Here is a 22,357-nt window from a genome sequence, read left to right on the forward strand (position 1 = left end):
GGTGAACTTTGCAAGTTCCTTTGTTAGCCTAACATTTTCCTCAAGAATAGATGCTTGCTCACAAGAAGATTCATTAGGATGATAGTCAAGACCATATTTGGTCACCAAGGACTCAAGATATGCATTGGTCTCAACATGCAAAGAAAGTTCCTCTTGTAAACGAACATGTTCCTCAACAAGTTTAGCATGCTCACTAGTAAAGGAAATGGAGGAACAAGCAAGCTTTTCAACATCAATGGGATCCTTCATTGATCCAAGAGCCTTTTGTAGGATTCTTGAAGTAGATCATGATTCTCTCCAAGTTTCTTGAGCTCATCCTTGACAAGCTTGTTAGCTCTTTCAAGGTGGTCAAGATCCCTAGTGAGAGAAGCATGAGCAACTTCAAGCTCCTCCTTTGAAGCATTGAGCGCTTGGGTCAATAATTGAGCCCTATCAATAGTTTCTAGGTCCTTAACTTTATCAAGTTCATAAGTTTCAATTTGTTGCTTAAGGCCTTGAGATATGCACCTTTCGGTCTTTAGCTCTTGTCTTAGGAGATTGAATCTCCGTTCCTTCTCATTCAATTGATATTCTAATTCCTCAATGGACTCATCCTTTTCTTTGAGTGAGTCCATCAAGAAATCAAACTTGACAAGAGCTTCACCACGAAGGGTGCATCTAACATCATAGAGTTCCTTAAGCATAGTTAATTCTTCTTGATCTTCGTTTTCATCATCAAGAACACTAGATAGGGAAGGTGGAGGTTCCATTACCTTGGTTTCCCTTGCCATAAGACAAGAGCCAATGATTGGAGAGGAGGGAGAGTCATCGGAGTCATCATCTTGAGTTGTTCTTGCCATGAAGGAAGAGCCAACATCATTCTCCGTGGAGTAATCTTTGGAGTAGTCATATGTGAAGAGTGACCCGGGCTTAGAGTATGCTAAACCGGCCACTCCGGCCTCCTTCTCCTCATCTTCCTCTTCTTCATCGGACAAGTACTCGGCCCCAACAAAAGCTCTTCCCTTGTTCTTCTTGTACCGATCGTTGATTGGGTTCGGCTTCAATCTTGGCTTGACCCCTTTGATGAACTTTGGCTTGTCTACCCTTTTCTCATAAGGGCACTCATTTGCAAAGTGGTTATCTTCATCACAATTGTAGCAAGTTCTCTTCTTCTTCTTGTCATTGAGGAGCATTGGGAACTTTGCCTTGTACTTCTTGGCAAAGAAAGCAAAGTCGGTAGCAATGTCACTAGTTGAAGTCATCTCTTCATCTTCTTCAATCTCATAGTCTTCTTTGCTTTCATGGTCGGCTCTAGCTTTGAGAGCAAGGTTGTGTGATGCTTCATGATTGTGTGAGGCTTCATCAACACGGTTCATTGCCTTGAGCCTCTTTCCGGCTTTGGCCATGCTTTCATTGGCGGCCACATAGGAGACTAGATCATCGGAGTTGAGATCGGCACTCTTGGTCATGATTTGCAAGTTGAGTCCAAGGTTGGTGTCTTCTTGTTTGACGGCAATCATAGCAATGACCTTGGATTTTATGAAGGCTTCGTTCATCTCAAATCCGTCATTGTACTTCTCAACACCAAGTCCCTTGACCCTTACTTTCAGAGCACCAAGCCTAGCATAGGCATCAAATATGGATTCTCCATCTCGAATCATGAATTGGTAGGCCTCTTGCTTTGCGGTCTCATAGAGAGCTGATTGGATCAAATCGGTTCCCTCTTGTAGTACTACGATCCGATCCCACAACTCTTTAGCGGAGACAATGTCATCGACTTGATCAAGAAGCTTGCGGTTGATGCCACTTCTAATCTTGTCACGTGCGGATGCATTGAGTTGATGGTTATAGAACTCGGTGGAGGTCAACCGAGTGGGATCTTGTGGCTCCCGATGTCCATGAACAATGAGCTCCCAAAGCTCCACACTGCAGCTGCGAATATGAGATTCCATAGCAGATTTCCAATGTGGAAAGTGAGTTCCATCGTAATGGGGAACGGTCCCACTATGGTTTATATGAGGCATGGGTGAAGTGTTTCTAGGATAGTTATAGTTAACATCATGGTAGGACTCCTTAGAGACCGAAGCCCCACTAGAAGTTCCACCCGCAGTTAGGTTCTTAAGCATGGCAGTCATTTCTGCCATTTGGTTTTGTAGCTCATCCTCCTTTTTCTTCTTCTCGGCCTCATATGCCAAGAATCTAGACTTCATCTCTTTAACCGAAAGGTTAGAGTCTTCATCTAGACCCTCGAAGAGTTTATCCATCTCACTCTTAAGGCGGTGAAGCCCTTAATAAGAGTCCAGGCTCTGATACCAATTGAAAGTATAGAGATGGTAAACCTAGAGGGGGGGGGGGTGAATAGGTTTCTACAAATTTTAATTCTTTCTTTGCAATATTAGGCTTTGCGGAATATAAAGATGAGCCTAATGGAAACTAGGTGAAACAACCTATATGAGGATACAGCTAACTCGAGCACGAAGGCTCTCACAGGCAGTTAAATCACAAGTAAGGAGTTCGGTTAGAGATAACCGATAGCACGCGGAGACGAGGATGTATTCCCGTGTTCCCTTGCTTTGCAACAAGGTACGTCACGTTTGGAGGAGTGGAGGTCCCACGAAGGATTCCCCGCGCCACGAAGGCTCACCCTATTCTCCGGAGCCTATCCCACGAAGGAATAGCTCACTCACTTGTGGTAGACTTTGAGGTAGCCTCCAAACCTTCACAATCTTGCCCGGAGCAAATCCACAGCCCGGATGCTTCCGGACTCCTCTTGCCTACCTAGGGTTTCCAAGGAACCCTAGGAAGCAAGCTTCTCAATGAATACAAGGGGGAATGAGATTTGGCTTGGTAGAACGGTAGATCGGGTCCTCCTCTAATGATTCCCCGGAGGGATTTGAGTTTGGGTGGAGGAGGAGGGAGATCTGAGGCTTTTGGTGTTTCTAGCAATGGAGTATGAGAGAGAGAGCTCAAGAACAGTTTGTAGTGTAGTGCCTAACTGTCTAGAGGTAGGAGAAGGGCTATTTATAGTGTTCTTCGAAATATGGCCGTTGCCACTTGCCACCTCAGCTTTTCCTCGACGAACCCGGTCTGACCGGGCCACAGACCGGACAGCCCGGCGTAGAGGCCGGTCTGACCGGGCCAGAGACCGGACGCCTTTTGCTGGTCCTGGAGCTCCTCCGGTTGGCGGCCGGTTGGCGCCCGGTTGCCGCCCGGTGGACCGGACGGAGCACCGGACCCGCCGGTCGAGAGCCCGGTTGACCGGGCGCAAACCGGAACTGCTGGCTCCTCCTTTGGAGCCCGGTTGCCGCCCGGTTGACCGGCCACCATGCCGGACTGGCCGGTTCCTGGCCCGGTTGGACCGGGCAGGTGACCGGATTTCTCCTGTAACCCCTTTTTGATTGTTGTTGAAATGGGGGGTCACCTTTAGCCTTCTTGTTCCTTTGATACACCATTTACGCCTCATTGCCTAATACCTGAGATTGTACTTATAAACATATTAGGCCAAATACTTTAGCACGGTGACATCGTTACCAAAATAATGGATAAGGGTGAAATACCCTTACACTACCTTTAAAATTTCCATCATTCACCTTTGCAATATATAGCTCATGGGACAAATAGCTTAAAAACTATTGTGGTATTGAATATGTACTTATGCACTTTATCTCTTATTAAGTTGCTTGTTGTGCGATAACCATGTTTCTGGGGACGCCATCAACTACTCTTTGTTGAATATCATGTGAGTTGCTATGCATGTCCGTCTTGTCTGAAGTAAGAGAAATCTACCACCTTAATGGTTGGAGCATGCATATTGTTAGAGAAGAACATTGGGCCGCTAACTAAAGCCATGAATCATGGTGGAAGTTTCAGTTTGGGACATATATCCTCAATCTCATATGAGAACATTAACTGTTGCTACATGCTTATGCATTAAAGAGGAGTCCATTATCTGTTGTCCATGTTGTCCCGGTATGGATGTCTAAGTTGAGAATAATCAAAAGCGAGAAATCCAAAATGCGAGCTTTCTCCTTAGACCTTTGTACAGGCGGCATGGAGGTACCCCTTTGTGACACTTGGTTAAAACATGTGTATTGCGATGATCCCGGTAGTCCAAGCTAATTAGGACAAGGTGCGGGCACTATTAGTATACTATGCATGAGGCTTGCAACTTGTAAGATATAATTTACATGATACATATGCTTTATTACTACCGTTGACAAAATTGTTTCATGTTTTCAAAACCAAAGCTCTAGCACAAATATAGCAATCGATGCTTTCCTCTTTGAAGGACCTTTCTTTTACTTTTATGTTGAGTCAGTTCACCTATTTTTCTCCACCTCAAGAAGCAAACACTTGTGTGAACTGTGCATTGATTCCTACATACTTGCATATTGCACTTGTTATATTACTCTATGTTGACAATTATCCATGAGATATACATGTTATAAGTTGAAAGCAGCCGCTGAGACTTAATCTTCTTTTGTGTTGCTTCAATACCTTTACTTTGATTTATTGCTTTATGAGTTAACTCTTATGCAAGACTTATTGATGCTTGTCTTTAAGTACTATTCATGAAAAGTCTTTGCTTTATGATTCAGTTGTTTACTCATGTCATTACCATTGTTTTGATCGCTGCATTCATTACATGTGTTTACAATAGTATGATCAAGGTTATGATGGCATGTCACTCCAGAAATTATCTTTGTTATCGTTTACCTGCTCGGGACGAGCAGGAACTAAGCTTGGGGATGCTGATACGTCTCCGACGTATCGATAATTTCTTATGTTCCATGCCACATTATTGATGATATCTACATGTTTTATGCATACTTTATGTCATTATTATGCGTTTTCCGGAACTAACCTATTGACGAGATGCCGAAGGGCCAGGTGCTGTTCTGCTGTTTTTGGTTTCGTAAATCCTAGTAAGGCAATAGTCTCGGAAGCGGACGAACTCACCGCCCCGGCGCGTAGAATCTCCAGAAGCATCCAGAACACCCGAGAGTCGCCAGAGGGGGGACACAGGCCCCCCAGATGATAGGCCGGCGCGGCCCAGGGGTGGCCCGCGCCCCCCTGTGGTGTCGTCGCCCCGTTGACCTTCTGACGCCGCCTCTTCGCCTATAAGAAGCCCCTCGACCTAAAACCTCGAGACGGAAAAGCCACGGTACGAGAAACCTTCCAGAGCCGCCGCCATCGCGAAGCCAAGATCTGGGGGACAGGAGTCTCTGTTCCGGCACGCCGCCGGGACGGGGAAGTGCCCCCGGAAGGCTCCTCCATCGACACCACCGCCATCTTCATCAACGCTGCTGTCTCCCATGTGGAGGGAGTAGTTCCCCATCGAGGCTCGGGGCTGTACCGGTAGCTATGTGGTTCATCTCTCTCCCTATGTACTTCAATACAATAATCTCATGAGCTGCCTTACATGATTGAGATTCATATGATGATGCTTGTAATCTAGATGTCGTTATGCTAGTCAAGTGAATTTTACTTATGTGATCTCCGGAGACTCCTTGTCCCACGTGTGTAAAGGTGACAGTGTGTGCACCGTGTGGGTCTCTTAGGCTATATTTCACAGAATACTTATTCACTGTTATGAATGGCATAGTGAAGTGCTTATTTATATCTCTTTATGATTGCAATGTGTTTTGTATCACAATTTATCTATGTGCTACTCTAGTGATGTTATTAAAGTAGTTTTATTCCTCCTGCACGGTGTAATGGTGACAGTGTGTGCATCCGTGTTAGTACTTGGCGTAGGCTATGATTATGATCTCTTGTAGATTATGAAGTTAACTATTGCTATGATGGTATTGATGTGATCTATTCCTCCTACATAGTGTGAAGGTGACAGTGTGCATGCTATGTTAGTACTTGGTTTAGTCGTGTTTATCTGTCATGCACTCTAAGGTTATTTAAATATGAACATTGAATTGTGGAGCTTGTTAACTCCGGCATTGAGGGTTCGTGTAATCCTACGCAATGGTGTTCATCATCCAACAAGAGTGTAGAGTATGCATTTATCTATTCTGTTATGTGATCAATGTTGAGAGTGTCCACTAGTGAAAGTATGATCCCTAGGCCTTGTTCCTAAATACTGCTATCGCTGCTTGTTTACTGTTTTACTGCGTTACTACTGCTGCGTTACTACTGCTTGTTTACTGTCCTGGGCAAAGCACTTTTCTGGTGCCGTTGCTACTGTTTATTCATACCACCTATATTTCACTATCTCTTCGCCGAACTAGTGCACCTATTAGGTGTGTTGGGGACACAAGAGACTTCTTGCTTTGTGGTTGCAGGGTTGCATGAGAGGGATATCTTTGACCTCTTCCTCCCTGAGTTCGATAAACCTTAGGTGATCCACTTAAGGGAAAACTTGCTGCTGTTCTACAAACCTCTGCTCTTGGAGGCCCAACACTGTCTACAGGAAAAGGAGGGGGCGTAGACATCACCCCCTCCTGGACTATTAACCCGGACCCTTATGTACCTAAGACCACAAAGGTACCGGAGCCATCACTGAAGCCTCTCATCCCGAGACCTTGGGAACTTAGTGTCGAGGAAAGCAACGCGGCCGCGGCTGCTGACCATGAGAAATGGAAGGCAGATATGAACCCGAAAAGAGAGCCTAAGCCCAAGCCAGTATTTACTGAGAAGGAAAAGAAGTGGGCTAAGTCATTTTTGACGACGCCGTCCCAAGCCGAGAAGAATATGCCTGACGACTATGGACGTGAACTTCGTAGGCAAGCAGAAATATTGGCGGAGAAGAAAGCCTTGGCGGAGAAGGAGAAGAAAGCCTTGGAGGAGAAGAAAGAAGAAAGTAAAAAAAAAAGCGGGAAACAAGTTGCCCAGCTCGGGGAACAGAATAAACAATCGATCCCCCCGCTCATAGTGAAAGCCGCCGGTCCGGATGCTATGGCATTGTCCTTCAGAGCCGATATGGATAAGGACTTTGAACTAATGGACCCCGCTATCATAGCAGCTGCGGCAGAACAGGGAATGACTGTAACGGGTACCAAAGAAAAAGCGGCCGAGTTCCGTATGACTCTTCGTGCAGTGTTAGGCCTTGAGGATGCGCCAATGAGTGAGGTAGCATTTACATATGTGCCGAATGGGCCTCTCGTCGAGCCTGCGCAGGAAGAGAGTCTACCAGCACAAATGTGAAATCTGCTACGTTGGTACAAGGGTTTCATAAAAAATAAGGCCGGCAAAGAATGTATTTATGCGGAAGTTAGACATGAGCATCACTTCAAACATTACTATGTACAAGTTCATATGAGTGAATTGTTCCAGCTGTTCAATCTGCGCGAGCTCGACAAATCTATCCTGAGTTGCTACGTTATGTAAGTGATTTATTTCTACCTCATCTCGTTCATTGCCTGCACTATATATATTGTCCTAACTATATTGTTGTGTACGCTATTATGCAGAATGAAGATTGAGGAATGCCAAAAAAGAAACATCCATGATGTTGGGTTCATTGACCCACATATCGTTAATGGATATGTGTTAGAAAGATTCCCCCGCGACGTGGAGCAAGACCTGTGGGATTTTCTTAGCAAGCAGCAACTCAAAAGTCAAATTCTATTTCCTTACTATTTTGGGTGAGTGATTCTGTCTTGAGCACATTCTCTTTTGTTTACTCCATGCATGGTATGTCTAATCGATGAGTTATGCATGACTGTGCATGTATCGTGTCCGCAGGTTCCACTGGATTCTGCTAATAATTGAATTTCACACCTCCAGAGTTCTCATCATGGACTCTCTGAATATGGATTCAAAGCTTTGGGTCAACATGAGAAATATGCTGCAAAAGTAATTATTTTCAATCATTTGCGCTCTATTTCGATCGGCCTCTTTCGTTCATTTTCTAATATCAAGTAACTAATAACTCCCTTGTTCAATTAATTTTCTTTGCCCTGTAGGGTTTGGAGACGGTTCTTAGATGAAATGGTCGGTGAATTCAAAAAAGAGCTAGATTTTAGAAGGTTACTTAATGTGGATATTCAACCACCGGGGACCAATCTATGTGGATACTATGTTTGTGAGTTCATCCGGAGATACACCTCTGAGCGGAAGCCGTCGGATAGCAACATGCGGAGGAATAACTTGCGGAAGACGCTTAGTCCAGAAGCTCGCTTCCGACCAATTCAAGAGGAACTAGCAGGATTTTTGATGAGGGAAGTCCTCCATCCTAAAGGAGAACACTATTACGAGGACGAAGAACTTCTGATGCCGTAAATTGTGTATGGAAACTTGTTCGAAGTTGTATATGGTCATCCGAGATTGAATATATATTGTATATTCCTCTTGAATTCTTCTTGTTTCGTACATTCATATAGTAGCGTAGAATATGTGTACTGAAACTTCTTCAAAATTATAATAAAACACAAAATAAAATATAAAAGAAATAAAAAAATACAAATTAAAAAGAAACTAGATTTAGGGGGGGGGGCTAAAACCCTAAACCTGCGGAGGCCTTCGAACCGCGACTAAAGGTCCTCCGCCCCGACGGACGGCTGGCGTCCACGTGTGGACGGGCCTTTAGTCGCGGTTCGTAAGCAACCGCGACTAAAGGGGGGAGGGGGGCTTTAGTCGCGCATAATTGGTCCCGGTTGCGCAACCGGGATTAATGGCAGTTGCGAACCGCGACTAAAGACCGTTTTTCTACCAGTGTATACAGAAGTTTTTCACACCTCAATTACGCACACTTGAGAAACTTGAATACCTTATCCATTTCGTAAAAGAAGGCGGATAATTTTTTTTCAAAAGTCAAACCATGTGAAGTTTGACCAGACTTTTAGAAACTATCAACCTCTACCATATTGAACAAATCTTATTTGATACATCATTAAATATGTTTTCATAGTATATCTATATAATATTATAATTGTTGATATATTTTTCTATGAACTTGGTCAAACTTACATTGTTTGACTTCACAGAAAAAATATACGCCATGTTTTCAGAACGGAGGTAGTAACATTAATTTCAATTTGAAACTTGGCAATACCTTTGCAACAGTATTTGTAACCAGTAATCCTGAATTTCCTGCTTTGATGGATATTAATTAGGGGAAAATCTAGTCAGATGCATATATCAAAATCTAGTCAGTTCGACAAAGAAGCTGAATCCAACTGAAGGTATTAGTTTAAAATCCGTATCTAATTAAGAAAGCTTGCAGGCGGGCAATTAGGAACTAGTTGTCCAAATGTGATATATACATCTCCTCCCTTCGAAATTTGGATTCTGAGAAAAATGCATAGGTATGACTAAGAATATCTAACATATTTCGCAAGCATAGATGCATAATTAACTAAAGTAGGTGAGTCCAATGTGGCTTTAAAACTGTATAATTAACTAAAGTAGGTGAGTCCAATGTGACTTTAAAGAAACAACCAACAACTTAAATGTTTAAGTTTCATTTCTAAATTTATTTTTATGTTTTTAAATAGCATTGTCGCAAAAAAAAAGGAAGGTACATGCCAGAATGGAGCTGTAATGTCTTGGTGTGTTCCCGGAGCATTCCCCTGAGTTCTTTTAGTGTAATACTAGAATTAGGTTAGCAAGCCTAACGCACTTCTCCTAGCTGTTATATATTACATATTTGAGAAGTAGGATACATCATGATAAATATTGGAAGCACCTTTTATCATGACTTAGGCCCCAAATATTCTTGTCATATATGGCACTATGAATTTCATTAAACTTTCTCTACATCAAAGATCAAACCAAATATATAGTGTACCGGAAGTGTGTTCAATTCTACTCAGTAACAGAGCTGACACATTGACATAAAGAGATTCACATCAACTATATATAGTATTGTACACGGAATGTAGAAATTACCTTTGTAAATTCGAAATGCATCAACTAGATCAAACAGAAGAACTTCCTCAATAGTCTGCATCATTCAAAAGGTTGCACACTTTCCTTACAAAGATGCTTCCCTCTTTCAAGTGGCTCCATCTTTAGTCATATTCCAAGTACACAAAGATGCATGATAACAACTCCTGTGGTATTCTACATTGATGGTCCGAGCTTAGCATATTGACCAGTAATTTTATGGAGTTTGATACATAGCAAGTAACACATGAAAACCATAACAAAGGTAGGCATGATCATGTCAAAAAAAAGGAAGGCATGATGGCCATTTATGTTGGCAAGATAAATGACTCATGCATCTTTTATTAAAATAGATAAATGTGGAAATACAAACCCCTGTTTGTTGCGACCATAATAGCCTGATGGCTATTCACGTCAACACGCTTCCGTTATTATGGCACCCTCTGAAGCTTGCAGCTTCCATGAGACTTAACATTATAGTTTCCATGAGACTTAACATAAGAAACCTGATTAAATACTACTCCATTCGATCCATATTAAGTGTCAGGAATTTAATACTAATTTAGTACAAAGTTTGTACTCAGTCAACGACACTTTTTTTTTTTGGATCAGAAGCAGTACCATCTTTTTCCATGGTCCCAGAGAGAAAAACTCATTAAGGATGCCTTAACAATACATCCTACAGATAACTTAGCACAAATAGAAAAAATTATGTCTAAAAATCTTGATATATGCTTCTCCACTTTCCAATCACATTCTTGCTTATGTGTCATGCATTCATCCACAAGAAAATATATATGTTCTATAGCTTGACTAATTGTTACTAACGGGCACCACAGACCTATCGTGCACACGCCGTGGTCCCGATGCACACTGTGACACCAAATGGAAGTTTTTATAAGAGAGACTTCCAACAAGGAAGAAGGTTCTGTAGAGACAGAAGTAGATTTTTGCACCTAAAGATACGGTATACACATCAGGAAAAGTTTCATATTCGTGCTCATGCGAATCTCCCACGTGACACACCTCAAGTGGTTCTTATACAGCGGTGCACAGATTTGAGTCGGTGCAAACTCTGCACAAGTTGACCAAATTTTGTATCCAACTTGGACTAGTACCTCATCATTGGGGGATAAAGGTGCAGATTTGATAGTAACGTTTTCTCAACTGTCTCCAACAAGGAATATCTGTTCAAAAGGTTTAATCTTTTCAGGGAAGAGATCTGGATAAAAACAATCTGGATGTTTCTTACAATCCATCACACAAGGGCACAACCTGGCATTTCTATAGTTTTTTCCATTCAGTTTCTTTGTCCTTTCCACACAAGTTTTATAGTTGACATAGCCATGACAGCATTTAGGTGAACGAACTTGCCAAAAAAACTTTATATTACAATTTGTTAAAATCACTCGTGCTATCTTTTTTATTTTTTCCAAAGCTGAACTTGTATTCCATATCATCCCTGGTGATGTGAATAAGTAAATTCATGATTCCATGGGACAGTCTAGACTTATTTTCACAAATATAATGATTTGGACATGCCTGGTGTCATGACCAAAGAACACTTCCAAGAAAATTTGCCATGCGGACCCACAGACATGGCAAATTTGTCACTCTCTTGCTCTAATAGTGGTGGTGTGTGGCAGTGTCTTTTTTGATGGATCCAACGGTGGTGTGACCAAAAGGGATTATTCAAAACTAATTTTGGATAACTGTTCAAATGCAGTATTTAGTAAAAGTTGCTCACTTGGAATCTATATGTCTGAAAGATTGTATGGCTGCAAGAATGTGGTGGTGGACACATAGTTCAACCCTATTTGCGACCTAGGCCTCATCCATCTCGTTGGTTAAAATGGCCATCTGGAAAAGAATTCTATCTGAATCGAACTTCAATGTTATGTGATAGAATAGGAAAAGGCTGCAGAAAGGAGAGAACAATATTCTCCCTATGTTTGAATGGACTGAATTTTCTTATCGAGTGAGATTAATCTGCAACAACACCAATTAGCGCACTATGAGACATTACTAAGCTTTTTGGCAGTTGTATAAATCTATGCCCTTAAGCGTGACGACCAGTTCAAAAGGGAGTGATAATTTTTGGTAACCCAAAACTTCAGGGCACTCCCGCGACTAGGGTTCCGCGCACCCAGCCCCGCGCCGCCGCCGGTCGTCCCCGCCTCCGTCCCCGTTCCCCTCCTCTCTCCCGGCCCTCGCTGTCGCTCCCCGCGGGAGGGCCCCAGACCCTAGCGCCCCCTCGACCCCCTCCTCCGGCCTCCCGTTCGCCGCCGTCGGCACAGTGCCGTCCGGGCAAAGCCCGGGCGGTGCCGGCGGCGGCGGGCATGCTCCTACCCGCGCGCGAGGCGGGCGACGCGGGGTCGCCCGGTGCCGGGCGGCGGTGCGCTCCGGTGGGCAGGGTTCCGGCGGCGGCGGCGCTCCTCCCGGGTGGCGGCGGCGTTGGGTGACATGGTGGCGACGGCGCGGCCCCTTGGCGGCGGGGCGGCAGGGTGGTCAGCGGCGGCGAGGGCGGCGCAGCCACGACCCGCATCCGGGCCTGTCTGGGCCCCATCTGGGCTTGGGCGGGCCTGGTCTGGCATCCCGAGGCCTGCTCCCGGCGGCTGGTGGACCGTTTCCTGCTGAGGGTGGCTAGGACGGCGGCACGTGGACTGCAGCGCGGCCACGGGAGCTTCACGAGCTCGGCGGGCTCGGCCGGGCCAGAGGGGCCTGGTTTGCTCCTGTAGCTACGTCCGGTCTGTCACCGCAGCTGGCGGTGGAGGTTGCGCCCTCCCGCGTGGCTGCTGCCCAGGCTCTCCTCGGCTCGGGGTGTTTCCGATCGGTTTCGTCGGTCTTCGTCAGTGGGTCACGGTGAGACGGCGGTGGTGGTTGCGTGACCGTGGTGGCGCGAGTTGGTGGGCGGCAAGGTTGGCGGAGCATGACGGAGTGTCCGGGACCGTGGGACTTTGGGGGACGGGAGAATTCCTTGTCGGCGGCCGACACCGACGCGGTGACGCTCGCGGGCGCCACCATTCCTTCTTGAGGGGCGTCGGGGTTTCCCCTTCCCACTTCCCTTCCGCATACCGGGGGAAACCCTAGGCTTGTCCGGGCAGCAGCGTCGTCATCGTCGCATCCCTTCTTGAAGGTGCTGCCTTGGTATGCGGCGCTTCGGAGGGCTAAGCTCGTGGTGGGAATCTTCCGGAGGGCGCAGCGGTTGCGGATCATCAGCGTTTTCGTCGATCCGACTTTGTCATCCTTTCTTTCCTTTTTCTTCTTCTTGTGTTTTTTTCTGGGCTTTGTTGTGCTGTTTGCCCCAGCGGTGGTCTCTATCTTGTATCAGTTCGGTGCTATATTAATATAGCGGGGCGAAAGCCTATTTCGAGGAGTTCAAAAGGGAGTTGTGTAGGATTATTCCTCTTTGGATAGAATAGGAAGATGCTGATTTTACCAATATTCTGATGCTTTCTTTCTCTCTCCCTTTCCTACTCTTCCTATGCCTAATTATAATATTTCAGAATTCATGAATTACAGCATTGTGTGTATGATGCGACTAAAACTACAGAATCATCAAGTCATGATAGAATGGTCGGTGTTGTGCGATGGGTGTCGACCTGCTGAAAAAAGCAAGGAACCTCACAGGACAGGCGACAGGTTATGAATATGTGGCCTACGAGCAAAAGCATAATGGGTGGATAGGATATGATAAACCCTCTGACAGAAGAACCTCCTATCAATGAAGCCCCTGGTTGCAGAATGTGTTCCAACTTGTAAGGACAGAAATATGACATGTCGATAGATAATAATGCTAAAATTAGTTAATGCCTGAATATGAAACAGCGGCTCAAACACAAAAGATTAAACCTTTTGAAAAGACTATTCTCCAACAAGGAATAGTGTTTCTGTTTCAGAAGTTGTTTTTGGACAAGGTTAAGTTCTTATTTACCTAGTCTACGGGCAACTTATTAATATTGATGCTTAGGATGGGTCTTTATATGGACAACATAACAGTGTGCCATTTCCAGTGGGGTGGATAAAGATGAAGCTACGGAACATATTTAGTTAATCTGGATGGCTGTAGATAATGTCTTGTGTTTCTCAAACATGATGATTGGATTATTCCATCAGACAGCTACCGACATTTGGGGTGAAACTGAGAAAAGCAAGCAGAATATTGTAGCTGATAAGCTCGCACAACTAGCAAAAAGCGCTCAAACCTTTGTGCTGCTTGGTGGCCACCTTGTGTTGAGCAATTAATTGGCCATGATTGAAAGAGGCCAGATAGTGACGACTAGATGGGGAGGGACGGCAAGGGGTGAGTTACAGGTTTTGGACAGTTGTAATTCATTCATTCCTGCTTCTGCTTGAATCTGGTGCTTGCAATACGTACACATCCTGATAGACTAAGCTGGACTGAAATAAACTAAGGTATTATCTCTAGGGACCAACTGATTCTCCAAGTAACTAATCCCTATCCTTGAGAACTAATCGGAATTATTGGAAAACATGTAACTTTATTCACAGGACAAGGCCTTCTTAATCCTAAGGCAACCTGTTATTTGTTTAGAGTTAAAAGCATATACTAATAATCGTGGGCCACCATTGATATGAGAAATGAATGAATCCAGACGAAACAAATAGGAGACTCCCACCACGATTCAAAAGGTTTTTGGAACAAGCAAGACTGGTCATAGGCTCATAGCTGGACCATTTTTTTTTTTTCCGGAGAGGGGTCATAGCTGGACACATGACATGAACAAAATTCATACCAAATACACATCAGCGCACAGCTGATACAAAACTTTCACTGGAAGTATTTCACGTATAGATTTCATATATACTTCCTTCATCCAACGAAAGATATCTTAACTTTGTTTAAATTTGGATGTATCTAGACTTGATTTAATGTAGTAGCAAATTTAGCCAACGATTAGACATCTTTTATTGGATGGAGGGAATACAAAGACCTAGGTATGCGGAAAATTTATTATTCGTCAAATCTAACACAATTCAACCGCATCACACAAAACTAGTGGTTTGGCTGTGTAAAGCGTAGCTCCGGGCGTGCGAACTGACCTTATCGCGATGCCGCGGCGACCTCACCCCCTTCCTCCACTTCCCGGGCAATCGGAGAGGCCTCTGTTCCGGACTTGGTCAGGGAGCTCTCGAACGGGCGGGTTCGCCGCGGCAAGGTCGGAGGTTGGACAACAGGAACTCTGGCCCAGTCCCTGCCTTTTTTCCATATAGTACTAAGTAGCGCTGAATCTGCTCCTATTCCCCGCCCGCGGCGTTCATCGCGTGAAGGGCTTTCTGGATAGACGGCCCATTAGTCCTTCGCTTGCCTCCTTTTCAATTCGGTCAGATCAGTTTTTCAGATCGTTTTTTTTTTTTTTTTGCTGATACTGAAATACAAATCTCAACGTGTCTAAAACTGAACAAAAATTAAATTTGAATAAATTAAAAACACAAACTTGAAAATCTGAATAAATTTTGTATATGAACAAAATTCGAATTTGAACAAGTTTTGAGTATGAACAAAAATTCAAAACTGAATACATTTTAAATCTAAATAAAGTTCAAATCTAAATAAATTTCGAGTTTCAAAAAAATGGAAATGGGATTTTTACATTTAGTTATTTTTTCAAATTCATATGATTCTAAACAATTTTTGAATTTGAATTTAAACAATTTTCAAATCAAATGTAAACAAAATTCAAATATGAACAAAAATGGTGAAAAACCCGAGAAAACCCGAAACAGCGGAGGAAACGGTAAAAAGATGGAAAAAATGGATGGAATCGCTCCAAACCGCTAGGACTAGTAGAAACCAAAAAACTGTTAAAAACAAGAGGAAAAACTATAGCCAGACAGACAAACTAGGAACCGCACGATGCCAATCTAAACGGGTGTGGCTCAATAGCCATCCGATATGGTTGTGTGCGAATAATGCACGCATTGAGCATCAAATAGAAGTTCATCCTATACATCTACCAGGTTGTGTGCAATGTACGTACCCTTACACCTGTGCACTTACGATTGGAGGCGTGCATCGCGAAAGATGTTATCGTACGTATGTTGCATTGCAATTGAACAACCATGTGCACTACGACCGAAGGCAGTGCACGGGTAGCGCATTGTAATTGAACTTCCCCATGCAATACAACCGAAGGTAGTACAACACGAAAGAGAAGGTAGTGCATGGGCGATGTACTGCAATTAAACATGCATGTGCACTGCGACCGAAAGCAGTGCAACCGAAGGTAGTGCAACCCATAACAGAAAGGCAATGCATGATCGGTGCATTTCTAGTACTGCAATAAAAATCTTTTTATTCTTAATAGGTGATCCTATTTTCCTGCACATGCAAGGTATCCACCTCATCATATATCTACAAGAAATTCTAGACTGCCACCTCAGCAGTCTTGCCAACAAATTTTGTGAGACCACGTCACTTCCCTCTTCGTCTCCTCCATTAATCTTCTATATCTAAATAGGTGCCCCCCACTACAAGATTTTCCAGCCATCTCCTTCCTCCACGTCATCATTTGATCGATCAGGCTGGGTTGTCTTCAGTCGTTGGGTCGTTCTCTCCCACGGTAATCAAGAAGCAACGCCTCATCTTCTACATGGCACCCATGCTGTAACACCTCAAATTTCAATAAAAAGAAAGTTAGAGAATTCCAGAAAACAAAATTTCAAACCAACAAAAACTTTTCTTTTTGCATATAGTACCATGCATAGGACTTGTGCATTTGAGTGATATGCCATGATGATTGCTTTTACTTGTATTTGCTATGCTCTAAAACCCTAGTGTGATCATAGGAAGATCACCAACCAAATAAAGCAAAGAGGATGAAAATCCATAAAATGCAAAACCCTAAAAACCCTAACATATGCCCTATGGCATTTTTATAAATTTTGACCCTAGACCTATTTGGTCTTCACCATTAGTTGAATAATGTTATTAAACACTTATTACAACTTTTGGAACCAAAGTTTCACAATTCAAATGAATTTCAAACACAATTCCCACTCACATGTGATAATGGTCAAAACTGAAATTTATAGTCTGATCACCACTTTGAGCCCCTGCAATTCAATTTTCCCAAACCAATTCTTGCTAACTCTTTGCACCATTTCAAAGTCAACATCAAGGTGAACAACTTTGATGAAGATCACCCTGCCAAATTCATCTTTGATCAATAGCTATGCTCATCCAAAGTTGCAACATTTTAACAAGTGCAACAATCTCCACTTAGCCATTTTGGCCAATCTTTGAATTCTAATTTTTCCACCACCACCTCAAATCACCTCTGGTCATTTACAACTAATACCAACACTCACATTTCAAAAACTTTCACTTTTGAATTATTTCAAATTTGGACAATTTTGTAAATTCCAAAATTGAACACTATTGGACACTATTTGCTATAGTGATTCTACCCCATCTAATCTACCCCAACCTACACTAAATGGTCCCCTGGTCCCCTCTCTCACTTAATACCACATAGGAACCCTAGGAGGAGAGGCATAGCAAGCATGGCATAGCCATGCCGGCCACATGCCGGCCATGTCGAGCCCCTCTCTTCTCCCTTCTCCCTCAGCCCCCGGCCCCGGCGCCCACACTCGCCACCTCACCTCTCTACCTCGCCTAGCATGGCCCTCGTCGCCGTAGACGCCGTGAGCTCGCCGGAGACAGCGCGCCCGTAACGCGCCCTGGACGCCGCTCGCGTCGCGCGTGTGCACGCCGCGGACACGTACTGGCCACGCGCCGCGCCACCATCTCGCGTTCGCTCTGGCCCCGCTGGCTAGCTGTTGAGCATCACCACGCCACCACGACACCGCCAGACATGGCCACGACCCGACCCTGGACCGCCGCCGCCGTAGACGGGGAAGAAGATCCCGCCACTGCCGCGACATGCCCGGAAGCAATGCGACCCAACCAGGCCCTCCCCGACCAAGCTGTCGCTGCCATTAGACTCTCCTGGACACGTAGAACACTGCCACCACCTCACCTAGCTCGACCGCTCGCCGGAGAAGCCGCGCCATGGTCGACCACCACCCTGCCCCGCGACCCTTGCTCAATCCTATAAATAGAGCGTTCCCTGGAAGCAACTGAGCACACCACCTCACTCCCCACCCTTCACCACTTCGCCTCGCACCGTTAGCCACCTCGATCGTCACCGGAGCAAGTCCAATTGCAAGATCGGAGCCACGGAAGCCCTGGAGAAATCGCCATTGATCCAGGCCACCTCGAGCTCCGCCACTGCTACCAGCTGCTTCGCCGTCGTCCACACCTTCCCCGAGCACACTGCCATCCCTCGCTGGAGCCGCCGTAAGCTCTCCGACCCCCTACCCTCGCCGCCAACCTCTCTGCCTCTCGCCGGAGAAGACGACGCACCAGCGCCGTCCGATCCCAGTCTAATCCAACGCCTCTCGTTCATCGGTACCGCTTCGGGCGTTATGAGCCGCTGACAGGCGGACCCCACCCTGTCAGGCAGCCCGCGCGTCCGTGGACCGTGGTGGGCTGGCTCGGGCCGTTTTTAAATCGTTTGGCCCAACTAGTTTTCCCGCCGGCCTGTTAATTTCAAATCCAGTTTAATTATTACAAATCCATTTCAATACTGCCCAAACTTTGAAATTCATTATTTTCAAATTGGCTAAACCAAATTTAGTGAATTTTATATTGTTAGAAAGCCACTGAAATTCTCTACAACATGCCACTGGCCCCATGGTCAGATTCTTTGTAGAATAAATATGATAAAAATAACAAGACAGGGACTTTTCCCTATTCAAATAATTCTTAAAAATCAACCAAAATAGATATTAAGTTAATTCCAACTCCAATAGCTCACATTTGACTTACACTAATTGTTTATGCAATAAAATGGTGTGGTCACTTTGAATGATCATGCCATGGTTTAATGAATGGATATTTTGACTAGTTTAACTAGTTGATATTGTCCAAAACTATTGAAGTTAAATTGTGTGAAGTCTTACACTTCACTTAAACTTGTCTCACATGGATTCATGGGATGTTTGGACCCCTGGTCTCAAACTCTCTTATATGAATTACTTGAGATTTAAATCAAAGGTAGTGTTATTTAAATGGTATGAGGTGATCCACCTCATTTAAATCATTTTCCCAAATGATGATGATGATGAACGTTTGACTTAGGTCAATATGAGTTCATGCATGATTGTTGGAGAAATTAAATCTTAAGAAGATTTCAATGAGAGGAAATTATTTCTCAAGAATCCTATGGAAACTATCATTTACATATGAAATACAAAGAAATGAATTCTATTTACACCCCACAACCCATGCACCCTAGTTTATTTACTTGTGTGCATAGAGTAGTTGTGTGTTCTATGTGATGTATGGAATAGCCATTGAATTAGTGAGTAATTATACTCGTATTCCAATTTAGACGGTAGCACCGGAGAGTACGCCGAAGAAGAAGGTTGCTACCAAGAGGAGGAGGAGGAACAGTTTGAGAACTACCAAGGCAAGCTACTACCAATGCAAGCTAATATTCTTGCAAGTGCAAAGCCCCTTGGGGCAAGGCACCATGTTTCTTACCTTTTCTTATATGAACCCATCCCAAGTTTTTACCTTACAAGTTTTTACTTGTTTTCTGAATGAGTTACTTTTATAGTTAACTTTGGTCAAAGTACAAGTTGATTACTAGAGTAGTGAGTTAGTCTTCTCAAAGCAAAGCAAGTTAGCACCCCTCATGAATTAGAGCTAGTGCTAATGAATTAAAACTTGACTACACTAGATGGGAACAATGTGATTTTTGAGGATTTTTGAAACCTTGGAATTGAAGATGCATTCCATTGAATGATTTTTGAAGGTGAATATGACCAAGAGAAGATGGTGACTTTGATAAAACAATGATGTTGGTTTGAATGCGATACCTTTCCAATTCTTAAGTACCCCCACAATACCTGATTATGGGTAGGGCTTAACTAGAAGTTTATGCGTCTTAGTATGGGTTCCCTCTAAACAAGCGTCATCGGGGTTATGCCGAAAGCTGCCTCTACAACAAAAGAAACGATAAGATATGATGCGAAGAGAGGTGAATGTCCGGCCCAAGCCCTGTGCAGTTCCTGTGTCGATCGTCTATCTTCACTGGGAGGCCAAGCTCATGGGGAGAGGTGCTCATACTAGGATTCGTAAGTGAAAGGTTATGGTTGATGATCCGCGTACTGTGTTACGATGATTCGGGGAAATCCCGACGGATGAAATCAAATGTTGTGGCACAAGTGTGCAACCTCTGCAGAGTGTAAACCTATTCGAATAGCCGCGTCCACGTTTACGGACGGTTGGAAAGGCCATACAGTTTTCGATGTCATATCTTTGAAAATGATGTTGAAAAGGATGATGGTAAAATGACTTGTGGTGGATTGAATTGAAATCACCACTTGAATGGTGGGAATGACACTAATATTCCCACTTGAGTTAGTTAGCACTTGATTAAGCTTTTTCTCAAACTTTGTGAACTAAAGCTAGCTTCATGCAAATAAAACTAGAGCTTAGCAAACCATACTAGATTGTCTAGCACTTACATTAGTATTAGTTTGCGAGTACTCAACGTACTCACGGCTTTGTCCCTGGCTATTCAAATGGCCAGAGTATAAAGATGAACAAGGAGATGATCAGCAGGACACCTACGACAACTAAGCGCCTTCCGACGTCAAGCGTTGGCCTGTGGACTAGAGAGTCCTTGTATCTTACGCTTCCGCTATGTTGAACTATGAACTTGTGTTTGTTCGTTGATCAATAGATCAACTATTCGTGTAATATGGATCATGTGATTCCAATTTGTAAGACTTATGGTTTGTAATGAATGATGACTGTGATACTTAACTATTATGCCTCGCAACAACAATATTCCTGGGATTGCGATGTATGACATAATAGGCATTCGGACTTAAAAATCCGGGTGTTGACAAGTTGGTATCAGAGCCATTGTTTGACCTTAGAAGACCTTAGTTAGAATGGGCGTTCTGAAAAATTGAACTTTGAAATCAAATGGAAGAAATTATTTGTGAAAATTTACTACACCCTTATCTTTGAGACTTTGCCAAAATTTGATGAATCATGTTCTATCTTATTTGAATCAACTTAAAATTTTGCCACACTTTGCACTCTCTAACTTACTCCTCCAATTCTCTTTCAGATGGAGCCGAATGAACCCATCAACACCAAGTTTTATCAGCTTGGGAACGGAGGAAGCTTGATCTTCGAGCACGACCTCAACGCCGTCTCTGACTTCCTTGGGCGCCCACACCCCGAGTTTCACGGGGTTCAGCTGGACGACACGCCCGGAGGAGAGTTGCAGTGGGTGATCACTGCCGACTTGAGGGGCAAGATGGAGCCTCCCACCTCGGAGAGGATCCTCTTCTCCTTCCGCGAGAGCAACTGGCTCGACGGACTCGCACGTGGCCTACAGGAGGCACTTGCGCGCCTCTGTGGACAGAACGTGGTGCGCATCCTCGCCTCTCGCTACGCCCACCTTGTGAGGCGTGATGCCGCGGGAGTGCCCATGGAGCTGCAGCCGCACCCGGAGTTGAGGCACCATGCTGAGCACCTGGACTTCATGCTCTACCAGACTCAGAGGGACCTCGACGCCACTCGCGCTTACGCGAACCAGACCCATGCTCACATCACCGAGCAGGGTGAGGCGATCAAGCTACTCAACAACGACCGCAGGAGCCTTCGCCAGCAGCGTGCCAAGAAGGACGCTACGATTCGCCGCCTTCGCTCCCGGATCGCGTCACTTGAGGCCACTTTCAAGGCCCAGGAGGATCAGATTCGTCAGCTGGAGGATGACGATGGAGGCATCGACATTCAGGGAGGAGACGCCTTTCTGAGCGATGACAACGACTTTGAGGAGGACGAGAACACCGAGGAGGAGGACTACGAGTTCCTGGAGGCAGGACCCGACGACTATGTCCCGATCGATGTCGATGATGAGGAGTAGATGCACTAGTTCACTTATAGTAGGTGTGAGTTGTATCCCGTCCCTTGTATCGTAGCATGAGAATGGTTCTTAAAACCATTGGAGTATGTGTGTAGTTTGTACTATGTGTTGCATGAATGAATGAATGTTATGTTTGTCATGAAAATATTACAAGTTTTCAAATGTTTTTCAAACTTAACCAAAATGAACCATAGAATGTTCCCTCTTATCTCATAATCTTCTACATCTTCAGATGGCCCCTCCAAATCGCACCAACGACGCGATGCTGCAACTGCTGCAAACCATGCTTGCTGACCGGGAAACCGAAAGAGCCGAACGCCAAGCCAACCTCATCGCCTTGCAGAACATCGCCAACCAAGGCCATGGAAATCATGACCACCCCGGATCCAAGCTCAAGAACATCCAAAACACCAACCCTCCGGTGTTTAGCAAGACCGAGGAGCCCCTCGACGCCGACGATTGGCTCCAGACTATGGAGAACAATCTTGAGGTAGCCGGAGTGGAAGCCAACGAGAAGGTGTTGTTCGCCACACACTATCTCGCTGGACCCGCCCGCGCTT

This window comes from Lolium perenne, chromosome 7 (assembly GCF_019359855.2).
Source record: "Lolium perenne isolate Kyuss_39 chromosome 7, Kyuss_2.0, whole genome shotgun sequence".
Lineage (NCBI taxonomy): Eukaryota > Viridiplantae > Streptophyta > Magnoliopsida > Poales > Poaceae > Lolium > Lolium perenne.